Source organism: Sceloporus occidentalis, unplaced genomic scaffold (genome assembly GCF_023333645.1).
Source record: "Sceloporus occidentalis isolate IW3139 unplaced genomic scaffold, rSceOcc1.0.p SCAF_67, whole genome shotgun sequence".
Lineage (NCBI taxonomy): Eukaryota > Metazoa > Chordata > Lepidosauria > Squamata > Phrynosomatidae > Sceloporus > Sceloporus occidentalis.
The window spans coordinates 1687700-1697442 of NW_028317047.1; positions in this window are offsets into that span (position 1 = coordinate 1687700).

The window sequence follows — 9743 nt, forward strand, 5'->3', positions numbered from 1 at the left end:
CACAACCAGGCTTAGGCTGACTAGGCAGCCCCTTTGCAGCATAACTGGGGACAGGTCACCCTCTTTGGCAATTGGGCTCACCGGCAGCCACCTCTCTATGGATGTTTGGGAAACTGTCCCATATACATTATGGAGGACTGCAGCTGCGTATCTAGGGTATGGCAACTATGGCTCGTGCCATAGGCGCCATTTGAAAGGGGGCGCCGGTGAGCGGCTTTTAAACGCCGTTGTTTTTTTGTTGTTTTTTTTTGATGCGGAGGAGAGAGAGGGGCGCCTAGCAACCGCTCGGCGCCCCTCATTCTCCTCCACGAGCCCTCTACCCCCGTCCCGGTGCCGGCATTTCTTGCAGAGCGCCTCAATATGACGGCATATTGCGGCGCTCAGCAGTGAAGCAGCGGGCACCAACGGGTTTTAAACACTGTCTTGGTTTTTTTTGATGCGGAGGAGAGAGAGGGGCGCCTAGCAACCGCTCGGCGCCCCTCGTTCTCCCCCGCATAAAAAAAAAACAAAACAGCGTTTAAAAGCCGCTCGCCGGTGCCCGCTGCTTCAGTGCTCGGCGCCGAAATATGACGTCATATTAAGGCGCTCAGCAGTGAAGCAGCGGGCACCACTGCAGTGCAAGAAGACAGAAGCCTCGTGCTCCCATCGCTGGACCCCAAGGTGAGAACTACAAAGGGGGAGAGGGGTTAGGGCAGGGGAGGGCTGGCAGCCTAAGGCCTGGGGGGCAAGTCTAGTCAAGTGGCCCATTGCGCCACCAAAGCGGCTGCGAGCGACATTGATAGCAGTCACTCCACCGGCGCCTAATGAAATTAAAGCGGCCGGCGTGCACGCACCGCGCCGCCCAATAGCCGTGCCTCAGCTCTTTATCCCACCCCTTTTAAGACGTGGGTCGAAGAGCTGAGGAATGGCCATTGGGTCTGACTGCTGCATGATGCAGGGGCGTACCTAGAGTATTTGGCACCTGTGGCAGATCCTGTATGTGGCACTCCCCCCACCCCACACTTCAAAACTGCATAGTTTCTATGGTTAGGCAAACATTGACAGGGGTACAGCAAAATTGTTATCATTATATACTGAGGCACACATTGACGGTGGTACAGCATAAATTTTATCATTATATACTTAGGGATTACGCTGTACCACTGTCAATGTGTGCCTATACATTGAGCCAGACACTGACAATACTGCAGTACAACCCCTATCACTATATACTAAGCCAAACATTGATGTGGTGTAGGCCTACCACTTCAGTGACTGGCTTAGTATATAGTAGGGATGCACCAAAATAAAAATTCTGGACCTAAACTGAAAATTCAGCATTCATTTGGCCAAAACCAAAAAAAAAAACCGTTTAAAATACTTTATTAAAAGTAACACACCAAAATTAGACAAAAAAAAAATCAATAACAATATTAATATATATATATATATATATATATATACATATATAATTAACAGCAATCACAATCCTATCATGCCCAGGTTCTAGCATGTACTGGCTGACTTAGCATGATAGGCGTGTGATTGCTGTTTGCAACCATATATATCTATTAATACTGTTATTGAATTATTGGACGGAAAAAAAAATTGATAACAGCAAACACACTCCTATCATGCCTAGACAGCCTCCCTATGCCATGCTATCCCCCCACACTTCCGTGCAATCTGAAACCCTCATTCACAAACATTCATCATAAACTACAGCATAACACCCATCACTCTCACACACTTACTAATATTTTCCTACCTTTCCTCTGGCACTGTCACTTTTCCTCCTCCTCTTCATTCTTCCTCTTCTGTGTCCTGTCCTTCCAGTGTGCGGAAGACGGTGGGCGTGGCTTCAGTGTTGTGCGCCGGGATTTGACATCAAGTCCCTACGCACAGCCACAGTCCGCATCATTTTCGGAGGCCAGTCCCAGCGGCAGCCGCTTAGTTTTTAACTTTGCGGCTGCCATGAATGGTCGTCTGCCGGCCGCCCGGCCAGCCTGCCGGCCCGGATTCAGGGCAGCCTGGGGGGCTGCCCCTGGGTTAGGGAGTGATAAGGGAGGGAGAGTGGTTAGAGAGTGATAAGGGAGGGAGAGGGGTTAGAAAGTGATATAAGTAAAGAGTGGATTAATGTGTGCATGAGTGAATGAGGGAGAGAATGAGTTAATATGTGAATGTATTGTCTGAATGAGGGAGAGCATGAGTTAATGTGTAGATGAATTGTCTGAATGAGGGAGAGCATGAGTTAATGTGTGGATGAATTGTCTGAATGAGGGAGAGCATGAGTTAATGTGTGAATTGTCTGAATGAGGGAGAGCATGAGTTAATGTGTGGATGAATTGTCTGAATGAGGGAGAGCATGACTTAATGTGTGGATGAATTGTCTGAATGAGGGAGAGCATGAGTTAATGTGTGGATGAGTTGTCTGAATAAAAGTGTGAATTAGTGAGTGACTGTAAAAGTGTTTGTGTGTATCATAGATGTATAATTGTGGAAGGGCAAAGATGGCACTAGCAGGAGGTTTGAGCCTGGGGGACCAAGATGGCACAGGCAGGGTGTATATGGGACAAAGATGGCACAGGCCGGACTGTTTGGGGACAAAGTTGACTTGTGCTGGGCTATTTGGGGACAAAGATGGCAAATCTTATGTGTGTGTAATTTGGGTGCTGGTCAGGTTCTATACGGGCAGTGTGGATGCCAGGGCTGGCTTTGGGGTGTGCAACCTGTGATCTATGCCTGTAATTTAGGGGGTTTTAAATATACCTTTAATGCCATGTTTTTATGTGAATTCCAATTGATCTATACCTGCAAAGCTGGGTTTTTGTGTTATTCTGTAGATCCATATATGCTATGCTATGTTTCCATACATTATTTATGTATACCTGCAAATATAGGGTTAATATGTCTTATTCAGTTGATTAATACCTGCAATGCTGTTTCCATGTATTTATTTGATCTATACCTGCGATGCTACGTTTCATATATTATTATTGTATACCTGCAAATATAGGATTTGTATGTCTGATTCTGTTTATTTGATATATACCTTCAGTGCTGAGATCACAAGTGAATTTCAATTGATCTGGGTTTGTGTGTTGATCTATACCTGCTATCGGCAGCAGGGTCTAATATTTATATATATATATATATATATATATATATATATATATATATATATATATATATATAGGCAGCAGGGGCTAATAAATGATTTAGATATTTGGACAGGGGCGCAATTTCAGTGCTTGCCATAGGCGCTATTTTCGGTAGATACGCCTCTGGAGGACTGTGTCTAGGCAGTACACCCTTAATCTGCGCTGTGTGTCCTGCTGATATTTTGTACAAGTAAATCCATAGCATGTGCTACATTTTCCTTCCTATTTGTTATTTTTTGCTCAAGGACCATAAAAACACTGATTTGGATGTTTTGTGATGTTTTATTTTATTATTGTTATCATTACTTATTGTTGTATTCTGTAAAAAGAATTGTTTTAGATGGTTGTGCAGTTGATCACAAGCATTATATTCTGTCTGCATGATGCAAGCTCTTGTTCTTTTCAGCTTTCCAGAGCTGGAAAGGGAGGAGGATTTCTTTACAAGGTAGTGAGATACTGCTTAATCACCGGGGGAAAACCACAATTTCCTACCAGAGGAAGCAGTTGACTTTGTAATACAGTATGCTTTTTAAAAGAAAATGCACGTACACAAGGGCTACTATGGAATAATACAAAACCGAATCATCAAAAAATAATGCTGGGTTTTAATAATTTCACGTCAGTAAATACTAATAGCAATACAGAAGATTTAAAAACCTATATTTCCCTTTTATAACAACATAGTTGTCATATTTATATTAATGTCGGATGTTCTCCCCGTGTCCTGGTTTTACCCAAAACCTCAAGACCAGCCGGTCTGATGGCTGCTCTTGAGAAATCCTACTTTGCTTCAGTATTCTGTCCCTTTTTGCTTCTAAAAGGGAATATGGGTTATATCCTACTACAAATCATCTGTGATGTTATTGGTTCCAAAGCTAGGTTGTGGCTCTAAAGGGGCACTTCAGCCATCATACTCAAGCAGCCAAAAGTGGCATGAAAAATGGAATCAGGGAGGGGGACAATGTCCTGGACCTCTGGAGCTACCTTTTTCCTATTCAGGTTAAATAATGCATCTTAAAGTAATGTACAATGAACAATATACTTTGACAGCTGGACAGCTTCCTGATGTTAACTCCTAAAAAGTACAAGACTTATTTATTTCCTTATATGTTTGTGTGTCTTGTCTCTATTGTACAACTGGCTATGTTGATGCTCTCATGAGGTTAAGAGGAATTACAAATTATTTTTTTTAAGTTCCCGTTAACTAATGCCACTCCCTACATGTTGGATCCAGTGACTATCAATTCAGCCAGGAACATTTTTCTTACCTTAGACATTATGAATCCTTGCAGAAGTGTCTGGCAGAGTTAGTCATACTGCTTGGTTTGTACTTGCTGGCCAGTATTCGAGTTATGGTGATGGATAATCTTTACATGACAATTTTACAATTGATCAGGGCCCTTTTCTCTGGCAATTAATTTGCAGAATTTAGAGTTGTCAGATTATAAATGGCCAATTAGACACCCTAGTTAGGAATCCATCTAATGCAAAGACATTTCAACCTTAAACTTAATAGGAGCTAGTTATGATGAATGAAGGCTATGAGAGCTACAATGAACATTTTAGGTGGTATGATTATATGATTATGATTATATGCTAAACATATTGTTAAATATGTTGAGATTATATTGTATTAATTAATTGCATTAGTAGTGCTATAAATGATACAAATAACACCTGTTTCCTGTTGGAACTACTTGTTGGAGACCCCTCATCTGTTTGAACTGTTTGAGAGTACCAAAATGATTGCACTACATGATAAGCTTAAATTCCTGGTTCAGTGACCATTGGAACCTAAGCCACATTTTTTGGGAGTGCCCTAACAAATTTGGGATGGTTGGCAGCTAATGGATGGGGTTAGACCTTTTGTGGCCAACTTGTAGTTATCTATCAACGTGACAAAAGCATTAAGATTAATAATGTTATGACAGTTTTTAATACTGTAATTTTAAACTATAGATTTTTATCTATCCATGATCTAAAATTATGTTTGATAAATCAATTCAGTGGACCAACATTGATATTTTGGAATCTGGAATCCAATTAGCAAAACAAAAGTGTAATAAATGGACATATCGTGGTTATTTTAATAATAATAATAAAAAAACATACATAAGGGGTTCTTCCTTTTTTGTAATTGAAATCTTCTGAACAGAGAGAGATTGGTTTATTCACCGAAGGGTGAGTTGTAAGTAGATTTTGCAGGATGACTGTGTTTTTTTTTAACACCCTCACTACATTATTCATTATGAGGGAACAACACCGGCAAGTGTCTCCAATGCAATGGGCTGAACAAACCCCACAGTTTGTGCGTGCAGCCACGCTTTCACCACAGGTTAATGTGACCCCACCACATTCCCAGAGAGAAAGTTTTGGAGTGACCCAGAGGCAATTATCCCCTGCCCTTTGTGCCAGCCACCCTGAATGTCATAGAATGGAAAAATGTTTAGATATTATTAGTTGTGCAGCCAACATCCATTCATGTGCTCTTCCACCATTTTACAATGTCTCACACACACAGGAAAGATCTGCAGAAAATGCACTGCTTGTTACGAAAGGTGTGCCCTAGATGAGTATAGTGACCGATTCATATTATTGTGAAGTGGAACCATCTAGGAGTAACAACAGCTCAGCCACAAAGCGTCAATCACTGCAGAGTTCAAAATCTTGTGCTGATGCCTTAATGAAATGGGTTTCCATGACTGAGCACCTTCACACTAGTAGAAGATCACTATGCACAATGTCATGTTTTGGCATTGGACTCTGAAGCAGTGGAGACATATTCTCTGGAGTCATTATTTAAGATTCACATCTGGAAGTCTGATGGACGCCACCTACCGGAATGCATAGTGCCTTCTGTAATAATTGGTGGAGGAGGGATAAAGGTCTGGGGCTGTTTTTCAGGGTAGGTCTCTAATTAAACAGTGATGGGCAATCTTAATGCAACAACATACAAAGACATTTTATACAATTGTATTTTTCCAACTGTGTGGTACCAGTTTGGCATCCTTATTTAGATCAAATATCATATTAATATAAAAATAGTGCACTGAAAAGGCACATAAAAATCTTTGAATGCCTCACAACTTGTCAACGGATTTCTTTATGAAAGCCTTAATATTACCTAGCTTTAAGTCACAGAATATGTTCAATCTTAACCCAACAGTGACTTCCAGTGGTAGGATGCTTACAGTTCAGGTATGTCTTAAACTTGGAAATTTATTTACTCGAAGATCCACGCAGTCATTATTTCAGTTCTACAGGTTTAGTTCTTATGGAAATTATCTCTTGTAAAGTTGTAAGAGATTTATTACCAGGGACAGAACATGATTATGATTCCATGCTTGTCTAAGAAGAAATCATTTGTGAAGTACCGATATTAAATGTAGTTATAGGCATAGAGTCCAGGTAGCCGCCACCAGTGATCTTTATATGAGTGGCGTTCTCCTAAATTGGGTGGGAATGACAAGAGTTTAGGTAGGGCTGCTGGGTGTTCTGCCTGTTTTTGTTTTACTGTTTTATCCTTATAATCAACATTGTGAAGTGAGTGTTTCATTATGATCATACATTTGTCAGACCAGAGACACTTTCATGTATCCGATTCCTGAATGTACACTGTAGTGTGGATAAAGAGATCTACTATCTAATTTTTTTTTAAATTAGTGAGATCTTTTCAAAGTCTAATCACCCATTGGATTATGCATTATACAGAGCCATCTTAAAACCCCTTTTTTTTGGAGAAAATCATGATAAACAGTGAATTTCAGAAGTTGAAACCACCGCTCTCCTGCAAACTTTCCTTCCTAAAACCCTTTAGTGAATAAACGTAATTGATATTATTAAAGTGGATAATGGTAATAAAATTTACAAATTCAGGAACATGGTTTCTGTTGGTGCCATGAAAAAGAGGGTAAATCAAAGGTTGCTGTTAGTCATGGAGTACATTTTTTTATTAGGCAACATCTGGATTACGGTTCAGATCGCATACCACATACTTGTTTGAAATGTTATGTTAGAGATGTTTCTCTCATCATGAATGCTTTGCAGGTGGTACTGGATTCTGACAAGTTGGTATGAAACTGAACTAAATCCAGAGAGGGAGATCAAAAGCCATACTTACAGATGTGGCACATATGTGTGGGGCTCTTGATGTATGGCGTCAAGGATTCTTCGAAGGAATCTTCATAATTTTTTTTTGGAAACATGTTAGATTAGGTCAGAGAGACAGTGTGAGACAGTAACAGTTAGATTAGCAGAGCTGAGATAATTAATAAAGTGACAATAGTTTATTTTAGTGCAGAAAATGTACTGGTGGATAGGAGAGTGGACACTGATGGGCAGTGTAGGCTGTCAACTAACTGAAAAGTGTCATAAGATTTCCGGGCACTTACACCGCAGCAGTTGAGAGGGGAGAAGGAAAAGTCACTTACCCTTAACAACATCTATGACAGGATGTAGTCACGAGCTGGAACTCTGGACATGATGGAGCAGATCCTAGACCAACAGCAGGCTCTTAACTCCATGTCCTCTGAGCAGAACATTGGGGCTTCCAGCATTAATGGGGCAGGTGGTGGCGCTCCTAAATTCAGGGTTGTCACAGAGAAATTAAGCTAGAGCACTGCTAATTTGGGCCAAGTCGTCCCCTTACTTACCTACCTTAAACAAAACAAAAATGAATTCCTGGAACAAAATGAGGTCTTTCTGTGCCCTACTTCCAGCATAACCCTACATCCAGGAAAGGGGTCTCTCTTAAGTGAGAGTAGCATGGCCGAGCCCCCAAACTGTCTGGGCACCAGTACCAGATGTACCCCCCCAATGGCGGCCCAACTGATTACTGTGCATCTAGATCAGTGTATTTAATCTCTGCCCACCCTACATGGGTTTCTTCCCACTTCCTGTGCCTTTCAATGTTATTTGGTGCAAGAACCACATCTATGTTTGGTCACCCTTGCCCCTTACACCGTTCTGCCTCCTATAAGGAGCCATCCCAAGGAAGTTCCCAGGTACACTTCCCACACAAAGTACCTACCAAATAAAAAAGCCCACCTCTTGTTGGAGTACACCAGTGTGGGACTGTTGGCACCCCAGGGTCCCTCCCGAGTTATTTTATAGATGCCCATGCTGAACCCGTTGGCATTTTAAACTTGTAACAGGTAGAACTTTCTATAAATTGCATTAGCCAAATTTCTAGCAAATGTATAGATTAAACGTTATAGTATAATGACTTTTGCTCATTGATATCTTTGTGGCATTTAGTCACTCTTTCTAACAAACCTTTAATATTTAAACATGTGAAATCTTTTCAGTGACCATACATACAAGTATATAAACACAAGTATTTTGGAATCTTGAATGAAAAGTAAATAGACACATGAATATTTTTATTCAATTGCACAATTGAATACTTATGTATAGCTTAATTACTTCCATTGTTACTAGACTATATACACTGTATAAAGTAGAAATAAAAAATAAATGTGCCAACCAAAAGAAATCTTAGCTTATACTGTGTCATACTTTATCAATAACCCGCTTTTAATATTTATGAGTTTTGGGAAGCGACAGAGCATGTTTCATATATATATTTTTTGAGCAAGATCATGAAAAAAATCATGATCATTAGTGAATTAAAAAGGAAATGATGATCTAAAAAAACAAAACAAAAAAGCAAGCAATATTTGGGAATGCTTATATTGCAGGATGACATTATTTTCATAATGCTGGCTGATTTATGTTTATTAGGATTGCCAGGTCAGCTTTTTTCCCCAAGGACACATTTTCATGTGTTGCCGATATAAAGCTACCTTTTGGTATGTCGGATGTATATTGCTTCATTAAAGGGAAGCATAATACATAATAGCAAAAAGTACCTATAGCTTGTAGTTTTAATTTTTTAACTAGGGAACCTTATATTTGTAGCAGAACTAGCATCTTCTGATTAATGAAGGTCTACTTAGGAGAGCCTTAGATTTGTGGCTAAGGGAGGCAGAACTACCATTGTAATTTAAATATTGAATATAACTGGACAATGTGAAATGCTGATATGGCAGCTATAATGTATAGGGTTGGATTTTCACACCATGAATTGGGACCCCTTAATTAAACTGTATGGTTTATATGGCTTGTGCATGAGGCTTACCATCAGAACATGAGGTTTACCTGGGTTGTCCCAGCAGAGTGATTATAAGTTTAGCTGTGCCCTAGGTGCCAAAAATCATGATGTCTCAGCTCTGTAAGGCACAGTTGAAAGATTTTTCTTAAATCTCGGTGGAGAAAAATAGTTGAAAGTCTTTCTTCAGAGCCCAGGGGAAAATGGTAAGAACTATCTGCAGGGTTTCTAGATATATGACTGCACAATTATACTTATATTATGCATTTTACATTTTACATTGGCATGGCTATTAAGATATCTTAATGCTGATTGTGACCACATGTATGCGTAAGGTTTCTATGAACAAAATGGGTTAAATTATATTTCCATCAGCCCACAGCCTTTGCCCCAAGAAAGGGGGTCTGTAAACTGCCTTAGTAAAACAAGTACTCTTATTTTTAGGACATACATTACCTTTAACTTGGGATGATAGACAACATTCGGCAAAGCAG